The 9,603-nt window shown below is 42.2% G+C and overlaps 1 protein-coding gene across 1 annotated transcript in view; it reads right to left on the bottom strand.

Moving 5' to 3' along the window:
* rras2 (RAS related 2) overlaps positions 1-9,603 on the bottom strand; it is a 62,580-nt gene that overhangs the window by 47,004 nt on the left and 5,973 nt on the right. The window lies entirely within an intron of this gene.

Below are 9,603 nucleotides of genomic sequence, written 5' to 3'. Positions count from 1 at the left end.
TGTGTGTGTCCAAATGGATTGGACTAAATAGTCACACAACACGGGACATTATCTTCCAGTCCCGCAGAGGCGGGGCCTCGGTGTGCCGAGTGTGGAGAGGGTGTACAGCTCTACCAGAACAGGTCATCTTATCAACACGCTAAACAATGATGGCACAGCCGTCACAGAACTGGCACGCCAATCGCTGCTGTTACATTTACAGAGACGTAAAATATCGCCCGCCTCCTCAAATGAGCCCCAGTTTCTTGGTTTCAAACTGAAACATAACGGCAAGCTTGACATCAAGGCAGCTGGATTTGGGGTGCGCTCCGATTGGATAGATACACCATAAACACACACACACACACAGGGTGCAGAGCGCTGGAAAAGCCTAAAATTACAAGGGAAACTAGCGCTCCGACAGTCTGCTGATCAATCCGTGTCCCATTCAATTTTCAAAAATTACTCCATTCCAGAAGAAATTATTGTCTTTGCCATTAAAGCACGACTGCAATGCCGTCCAACGAGATACAACTTGGCAATTTGGTATCCATGAAGGCACGACCCCTTCTGTATATCACACACAAACCATCAAGAAAACGAAACCGTGTCCCGCACACTGAATGGATGCAGTTACTGTAAAGGACAGTGTGTGGCCAGGCACGACCGTTTGGGCGATCTGGTTGCAAAGGACTTACAAAAAATAAACCAAGGACATGATTGTGAGTTTTTTCTACATAGTGCTGTGAAAACGAACTGGTTTCAACATAACACATCTGATTTTGATTATTTTAGACATTCCAAACACACCGGATATTGTAATTGTAAATTCATCTGTGAACTCTGTATGCATTATTGAGGTTGGGTGCTGTTTCGATTTGTATATAGACACTTATTATTCCAAATTACTGAAATATCAGCCCTGATTAGAACGGATTCTGCAATTGGGATATGAATGCAGGCTTGTAGTCCTGGTTTTTGGAAGCGTAGGCCATGCACATAAGAACGCAGTCAGAGGGCTGCAGTTGGGGGGAATGCAACAAAGAGGAGCAAAAATTTGGCAAAGTTCTGCTCTGTCTCCGCTGTTATTGGTCGTATGCACATATAGAGACGGAGATGTTTTGTTTATCCTTGAATGTTGAGTATTACATTAATAAGAGTGCTGGTATAAGTGTGTAGCCTTTAAGATCTGTCATTCTATCGAAGACCTTTTCCAGAATATTTGGATCTTGTACCCGTTGCTTGTTTCTTGGATCCAAATAAAAGTAATTAAATGTGTGAGAGAGAGAGAGAGAGAGAGAGAGAGAGAGAGAGAGAGAGACTGATCAGCTGATCTCCAGCTGAAATAAAGCCCACACTGAGGCTGGAACTCAGACACGTGTCTGAAAATGATCAGATGGAGCGACTGAACCCTGCTGTCACGGTTTGCATTAGCATTAGCATGGTTCTGTCATAAAGCTGCCATGTGACTTTTCACCTCCTTGGGCAAACTCGACCCGATACAAACCAGCACTGCGTCTCTGTTCTGAGTGTCAGGGAACATTTCTCTCGTATTATTAAAGAAAGAGAAAAAGCTGGAACAATCTGTAATACTGAGATTTATTTTAATTTATATGATGTGGAAAGACAGAAAAAAAAAATTAAATGGCCTTACAAAATGACAGCTCCTTCCGTGTATCGTTATCTTAAAAAGCATGCAGCAATGCACAAAATCTCATTTTATATAGACTTCATGATGTTTTTATTTAGACTTTTTTATAGGAAAATACCACGATGTGCGTGTTTACAGTACTAGACTATATATTACATACATTTCAAACCTCCCCTTTATCTCCAAGCATTCGTAAACATTGTATTAGTTTCCACTGTTATGCTGATGACACACAGTTGTATGTTTCTGCAAAACCTGATGAGAGACACCAGCTTAATAGAATTGAGGAATGTGTTAAGGACATTAGACACTGGATGCTTATTAATTTCCTTCTGCTTAACTCTGACAAGACTGAAGTACTTGTACTCGGACCACATGCAGCTAGAAGTAAGTTTTCTGATTCCACAGTAACTCTGGATGGCCTTTCTGTTTCTTCACGTGCAGCAGTAAAAGACCTCGGAGTGATTATTGACCCCAGTCTTTCATTCGAAACTCACACTGATAACATCACCCGGATAGCTTTCTTTCATCTCAGAAATATTGCTAAGATAAGAAATGTAATGTCTCAGCTTTTTTTGTGTTCCAGGCATCAAATTCTAACTTTGTTTATATTTACAAAATACAACGAAGTTGGTCAGTAAAACTACTGAAAATATTTTCTTTGTACTTTTGTCAGTTAAATAAAGGTTCACGTGAATTAACAAATCACAGGTTTTTGTTTGGATTGCATTTTGGAAAATATCCTCACTTTCCTGGAAATGGGACTTGTACACACACACACACACACACACACACACACCAGCTGAAGTGTTCTGACTGCAGCATTTATGGTGAAAATTGTACAAGAAAAACTCTTACGATGTCTCAAAACACTTTTGCAGCCTGCGTTCGCAAAGAATCCCAAAGAACAGCAAGTTCTACACAAGAGTTTCTCACTAAGAACTTATTCCTGAAAGACATCGCCCAAAGAGCTGAGAGTCGTTTTTATTAAAGATCTGTGTACACACAGATCTAATGTGGTCTAATGCAGAATAACAGTTCAGTGTGTGTGAGGATGTCAGCACTCTCAGGGTTCACAATACACTTCTCATTAGGGCAGATGTACCAAGATGAAGGTAAACGCCCAGTTTAACAAGTGCATTAACGTGTTTTTGGGTGTAAAAGACGTTATTCTGTTGGTGAAGGTGTGAGCTCGATGTCTGCACCTCACACAAGTAAACAGGATATCTCAGACACACACACTCGGCTCACAAAAGCCACAAGATGCACGACTCGGAGCCAGACGAGACCCGCGTGGGTGCAAATCAACACGCCTCATGGAAAGCATGTGCTCCGAACACTTCACACACTGTACACACTCAAAACACTCCTTTCCTTTTCTATTAATACGCATGCACACGAAAGCAAGCGGAGTGCGTAACTCCAATCTTCCACGTGTGTAAATACGGAACTCGCTCACAGCCTTCTGCTGCAGTGTGAAACTGAGAGCTGAGAAACGAATGAAGTGCACAACCAGCTTGTCCTGTTTCCAGGAAAGTTCACTCGCCCCTGGAGAGCGGAGTGTGTGTATATCCTGCACAGAGCTGTGTGTTCACACTGAGGTGTACAGGAAATGAAAATACACAACAATGGAGTTCAGCTGTAAGGCCACAGCGAGGTTTGGGCCTGATGGAGTATTTTTATACACGTGGGTGGAGACCCTCTTTCACAGTCACTTTTTAGGAAGCTCCATTTTTCCCAACCTCACTGTGGACTGAGACACGCCCCCAAACAATACGGCTTAATTAATTAATAAACAACAAGGCTTAATTAACACCATCATTTAACACTTGAAAGGCTGCGTTCTAAACAAACCGTTTTAAAGGGATAGTTCGGGATTTTTGACATGAATCTGTATGGCATCTCCATCAACAGTGTCGTGCAAACACGCTGACTTACCCCTGACAGCATCCTGGGAGTCCAGTTCTTGTCCAGTTTTGGTCCAGACGAAAGTAGTCCGGCAAGTTTGTTGGGGTCACGAAAGTAAAACGTTTTTCGTCTCAAAACAGTATGTGTTCAAAAGAGTGATATATTTGCATCACAAAACCGTTGCCAAATAAAAAGTCAGACCTCGAAATCGCTTGGCACTATTTTCTCTCCCTCGGTATCACTGCGCGCTGTCATGTTGACATCTGCGCAGGAATCAACACCTTTCCCGTTGTTTGGCAGTGATTAGGAGTTCAGATCAGCGGCGCTAACAAGCTAATTTGAGAACAAGAACAGCGACAAATTTATCACCTTCTATAACCTATACAATAATATATTTGTGAAAATGGTGCGCACTTGCGACTATCCAGGCTGTAGCAACAAAGATGTGGCTGAATCTCCGCACACATTTCACTGTCGTAGTCAGACATGTTGTTGCTAACTTTGCTAGCAGTAAACAATGTAGTGATGTGTCGGTCCGAACGATCCGGTTCAAAGAGCCGGCTCTTTGAAGTGAACGACGGGAGCCGGCTCTTCGGTGGGAGCCGAGTTGGGGAGCCGAATTAGTTTTTTGTCCTTAGGTGCCTCAGAGAGAGAGAGAGAGAGAGAGAGAGAGAGAGTTCAGCTCAGCTGAAGGATGATTGTCTATTTGACAACCATGATCATTGTTTTGTTGCCGTGAATTCCTAAAGCTCGTGATATAAATTGTCGCTCATAAATTGACAGGTTCGGTCGGCAACCACCTTGGCACGGCCAGATTAATCTGCGGTATACAACGAGACAGCAGTCATTAGAACAGGAGCAGATTTGCTGTTCCAGCGGCTTCTCGTTACTGGTGGAGCAGAGTGCGGCACTTTTTTCTCTTTTTGCATGCGCTCAAGGTGCCACATATTTTGTTGCACATTGTTCTGTGTTTGTTAAAATAATTTCCAACTTTGCTTCATAGTTTCTTAGGCCTGATTTATACTTCATAATTTATTTTGTGGCATTTTGTTCAAGGTCGAGTGTGAAATAAAGCCATAAAGGATAAACAGTTGATGTCTTCTGTGTATTTTATATTGGTAATATAACACAGTTTTGCATTATGTTTGTGAGAAAATAATTTATTAATTGGTAAGTAAGTTTTATTTCTATAGCTAGAACATTGTTACACTGCTATACTTTACTAAGCTTTACAATGGCTACAAAAACTAAAAAATAAAATGGAAAACATCCTATTGATAAAATATAAATAATAATGTGATTAATTAACTAGTTAATTGCAGCAATTAAATAAAAATAAAATCTCAGGAGCCGTTTGGGAGCCGAAAGAGCCGGCTCCTTATAGTAAGAAGAGCCAAAAGAGCCGGCTCCCGAAAAAGAGCCGAAATTCCCATCACTAGTAAACAATGAATGAAACAGCCGTGGCTGTCACCTGGCGGCAGCGCGCAGTGATACCGAGGGAGAGAAAATAGCGCCAAGCGATTTCGAGGTCTGACTTTTTATTTGGCAACGGTTTTGTGATGCAAATATATCACTCTTTTGAACACATACTGTTTTGAGACGAAAAACGTTTTACTTTCGTGACCCCAACAAACTTGCCGGACTACTTTCGTCTGGACCAAAACTGGACAAGAACTGGACTCCCAGGATGCTGTCAGGGGTAAGTCAGTGTGTTTGCACGACACTGTTGATGGGGATGCCATACAGATTCATGTCAAAAATCCCGAACTATCCCTTTAACAAACATTAACTCCATAAATCAAGATTCTGTGCTTACAGTTTTGTGTTTAGATCACTTCTAACCCTCGATCAACAATGATTATCTGACATTTAGTATTAAACCCTGCGGTTTTCTTTTAGTCAGAATGCGTACACAGTTCAGGAACAGAATGGTTCTGCGTGTTCTCAGACAGAACGATCATCACTGTGCTGTTCATTATGATGGCAATCCGAAGAGGTGCAATGATCAGCAAATTATTTATTTATTGTACAAAGTATAATGAAGTATCTTTAACTCCGCTAAAGAGCAGCGCATCTGTTCTACAGGGTTCTAGAATGAAGTGTTCAGCATCTAGAACTCTGCTCCATAACAGTGTTAAGGTGTGAAACGTTCTAGAAGAGCAGAGATCCTGTTCATAATATTAGACCTCAGGAGTGTGTGAGAAATCGACAGGTGAGCTAAAACCAGCACACACACACACACACACACACACACCCTTCAGATCAGAGTTGAGTTTACACAAAGCTACAGAACTGCAGGAAAACTCCAAATAAAAGATTATGTTATTTATAAATTAATAATAAATCTGTTTCCTGTTGAGAAAAATATTTCTCTGATTCTCTCTGAACTCGTCCTGCACTGACACACAAAACTTCATCACATTTTCACACAGGCTTTAACTTTTTATTTGAAAAACATCAACAGAAAGAATTTATATAAACAGTTTGGATGTGGGGCGGCACGGTGGTGTAGTGGTTAGCGCTGTCGCCTCACAGCAAGAAGGTCCTGGGTTCGAGCCCCGTGGCCGGTGAGGGCCTTTCTGTGCGGAGTTTGCATGTTCTCCCCGTGTCCGCGTGGGTTTCCTCCGGGTGCTCCGGTTTCCCCACAGTCCAAAGACATGCAGGTTAGGTTAACTGGTGACTCTAAATTGAGCGTAGGTGTGAATGTGAGTGTGAATGGTTGTCTGTGTCTGTGTGTCAGCCCTGTGATGACCTGGCGACTTGTCCAGGGTGAACCCCGCCTTTCACCCGTAGTCAGCTGGGATAGGATCCAGCCCGCCCGCGACCCTGTAGAACAGGATAAAGCGGCTACAGATAATGAGTTTGGATGTGAGCGATGTGACGAAAGGAACTCAAGAGGAAAATTATAAATTTAAAGAAAATTAAATTTCATTGTTCAATGTAACTCATTCGTGTGAGAAATAAAGACGACAATTTATTTTAAAAATTGTTTCTTTAAATTCAGTGTTTTTCTCTAAAAGAATACATTCGGCAGAATCCAACTTCATGAGTTTTATCTTTTATTTTAATTATTTATGACTTAAAACAACAGTAAGGTTCCATTTCTAAAGTATTTTACTGAAATCCCTCGGGGCTGAGGATCGCTGGGTAAAAACTGTCAGCTTTTCATTTTTAACTTCATTTAACTACAGAGTTCCATCACCTCACACACACAGCACAGGGTTCAGACAAACACCTGGAATTAAACACTCACTCATTTGAGCGAAGTGCACAGAACACTGCAGCAGAGGGAGCTCAGCCATCAGGTGACGTCCACAGGTGAGGGATGTGGGCGGAGTCTGAACGTGTGTGTGTGTGTGTGTGTGTGTGTGTGTGTTAAATATGAAAAGAGAAGTTTCAGTGTTGGGCGGCACGGTGGTGTAGTGGTTAGCGCTGTCGCCTCACAGCAAGAAGGTCCTGGGTTTGAGCCCCGGGGCCGGCGAGGGCCTTTCTGTGCGGAGTTTGCATGTTCTCCCCGTGTCCGCGTGGGTTTCCTCCGGGTGCTCCGGTTTCCCCCACAGTCCAAAGACATGCAGGTTAGGTTAACTGGTGACTCTAAATTGAGCGTAGGTGTGAATGTGAGTGTGAATGGTTGTCTGTGTCTATGTGTCAGCCCTGTGATGACCTGGCGACTTGTCCAGGGTGAACCCCGCCTTTCGCCCGTAGTCAGCTGGGATAGGATCCAGCTCGCCTGCGACCCTGTAGAAGGATAAAGCGGCTAGAGATAATGTGATGTGATGTGAAGTTTCAGTGTGTTTAAATTACCTGACCCCAACCAACCCCATCTAAACTGCCCCCCCACACACACATCCACACACACACACACATCCACACACACACACACACACACATCAGGAAAGAAAGTGTCCTGGACTCCGACAGTAGTGAACCTGCTCGATCACTCCATCACTCTGCTGTATGACGTGTCATCAGGACAGATTACAGATGTTGGAATGAGTTTTCTCTCTAAATACTGACACCAATAAAAAAAAAAAAAACAGACAAATTCATAATCTGTGTTTATCCACATTCACTTTTACTTTCTCTCATGGAAGACAAAAGACTGAACAGGATCCACTCCTCACAAATTCTCCCTTTTTATCATAAAAAAGAGTAAAAATTCGGTTCCAAAAACAGAGAAACTCGTTCGAGTCGGTGATCAGAAAGTCACGGCTCATTTCAGCCGAGTTTATTAAATAAAATCTCAGAGCCGCAGCGTTCCTTCAGCATGACCTCACAGTTCAGTAATGAAAACCATGCAGGGTGAGACACTCATACTTGGGGGGAGTAACACACACACACACACACACACACACTCTACTAGCTACAGGTGCTAATATTAACGAGCATGTGATCATTCCTCCACCTGAAATCATGACTGTACCTGAACCTGTCTCCACACTGTAATGGAAAACAAATGCTTTAAAAGATAAAAAAGGAGGTGGAGAAGAGATGAACCTGAAAAGGCACTGAAATAAAATTCTGATATTTACTGTTCAGAATGAAGTCATGATACGACGAGTGGAATAAATGAACTGCAGGTAAACAACTGAAATGAAGCTTTTTAAAGCCTACTGTATTTTAACAGCGTATCTGAGTGCTGAAGAATCAGAAGCGGGTTTTAAAACAGGAACTCACCTTCAGCAGTAAAATGGAAGAATATCATGTTGTTTTAAAATATTCATTATTCTAAAATACATTACTGCTCTACTCGTAATGAAAAACACCCTTTAATGACGTTTCAATGTGAAACCAAGTTGTGAAAAAGGCAGTGAAACGGGGCGAAGTGGACATTTCCCTCCAACAGTGGATTATTAGATCATCTCTAAAGAGGAGATGAAACTGAACCCGGGATTATCTCCGATGCCAAACGGATGCAATTACATCACTGTGACATCACCGTGAAATCATTTGAACTGACTCACTCACATGGACTCAGGCGTCATTACTCACCAATAATCTGAGCATCGGTTCATCTGTTTCTGCTTCTCTGAGGTCAGTTTACAAAAACCTGCTTCACCGGACATCAGCCAGCTCTCTGTCTGCACTAACGAACCTGTATTTAACCCAAATCACCTCCAAACACCACCGCCTCTCCTTAACAACATACATCATCAACGTTTAAAACACAGTAAAACAACCTTCAGCAAAAATCCACAACCTGCTGAAGCTCCGCTCTGAGGATCGCCACCGGAAATCCAGGATCCAAATGTCGGCTTTTCTGGACAGGTTTCTGTTGTTGTTTTCTGAATTAAAGCACTTTTTAAACGTGCTGCAAACTCCTACCAGAAATCAATTCACATTTAAATCAAATTCATTTATTCATATTATTTATTTAACACAAAGCTTCTTGACAGAAACCCAGATGTAGATTTAGATCCCTGATGAAGAAGCCGGAGGCGACACTGAGGAAGGAAAACTCTGAGAAGAACCAAACTTCCAGAACTCAGGAATCCTGTTCAACACTTACATCAGATTCAAAATTCATAATAATATTTTCCTCCTATAGGCTCCAGCTTGTCTGCGACCCTGTACAGGATAAGCAGCTACAGATGATGGATGGATGGATGGATGGATGGATGGATGGATGGATGGATGGATGGATGGATGGATGGATGGATGGATATTCCTCCTAAATACTTCTGAGTTTAGATCAAAATGATTTCATAAGCTCGTCTGTGTGAACTCTGAACCACTCTCACACACTTCACATCTCATCATTTCCCCCAAACACCATGACGCCTCACGGAGGAGCAGCAAGAGCTTCCTCTTCCTGAGCTTCTGCTTTCTCCCGAGTCTTTAACCCGACACGGCAAACACACTGTGGGCTGTAACATGTAAAATCAGCTATAAAATATTTTAAAGAGCTCATCCTTTTATACAACCACATGTCTGTAGCAGACTGTGGCCTGTCTTATCACCAATGACTGAAAAAATCTGAATAAAAATCAGAACTTCAGAAACACGGGAGTAAAATGAAGCTTTTGAAACATTTGAGGAATAAAAACAGTCACGTCTCAGTCACA

The sequence above is a fragment of the Neoarius graeffei genome, chromosome 15 (genome assembly GCF_027579695.1).
Source record: "Neoarius graeffei isolate fNeoGra1 chromosome 15, fNeoGra1.pri, whole genome shotgun sequence".
Taxonomy (NCBI): domain Eukaryota; kingdom Metazoa; phylum Chordata; class Actinopteri; order Siluriformes; family Ariidae; genus Neoarius; species Neoarius graeffei.
Note: the sequence above shows the minus strand (reverse complement) of the source record. Positions and strands in the feature narration are given on the sequence as shown.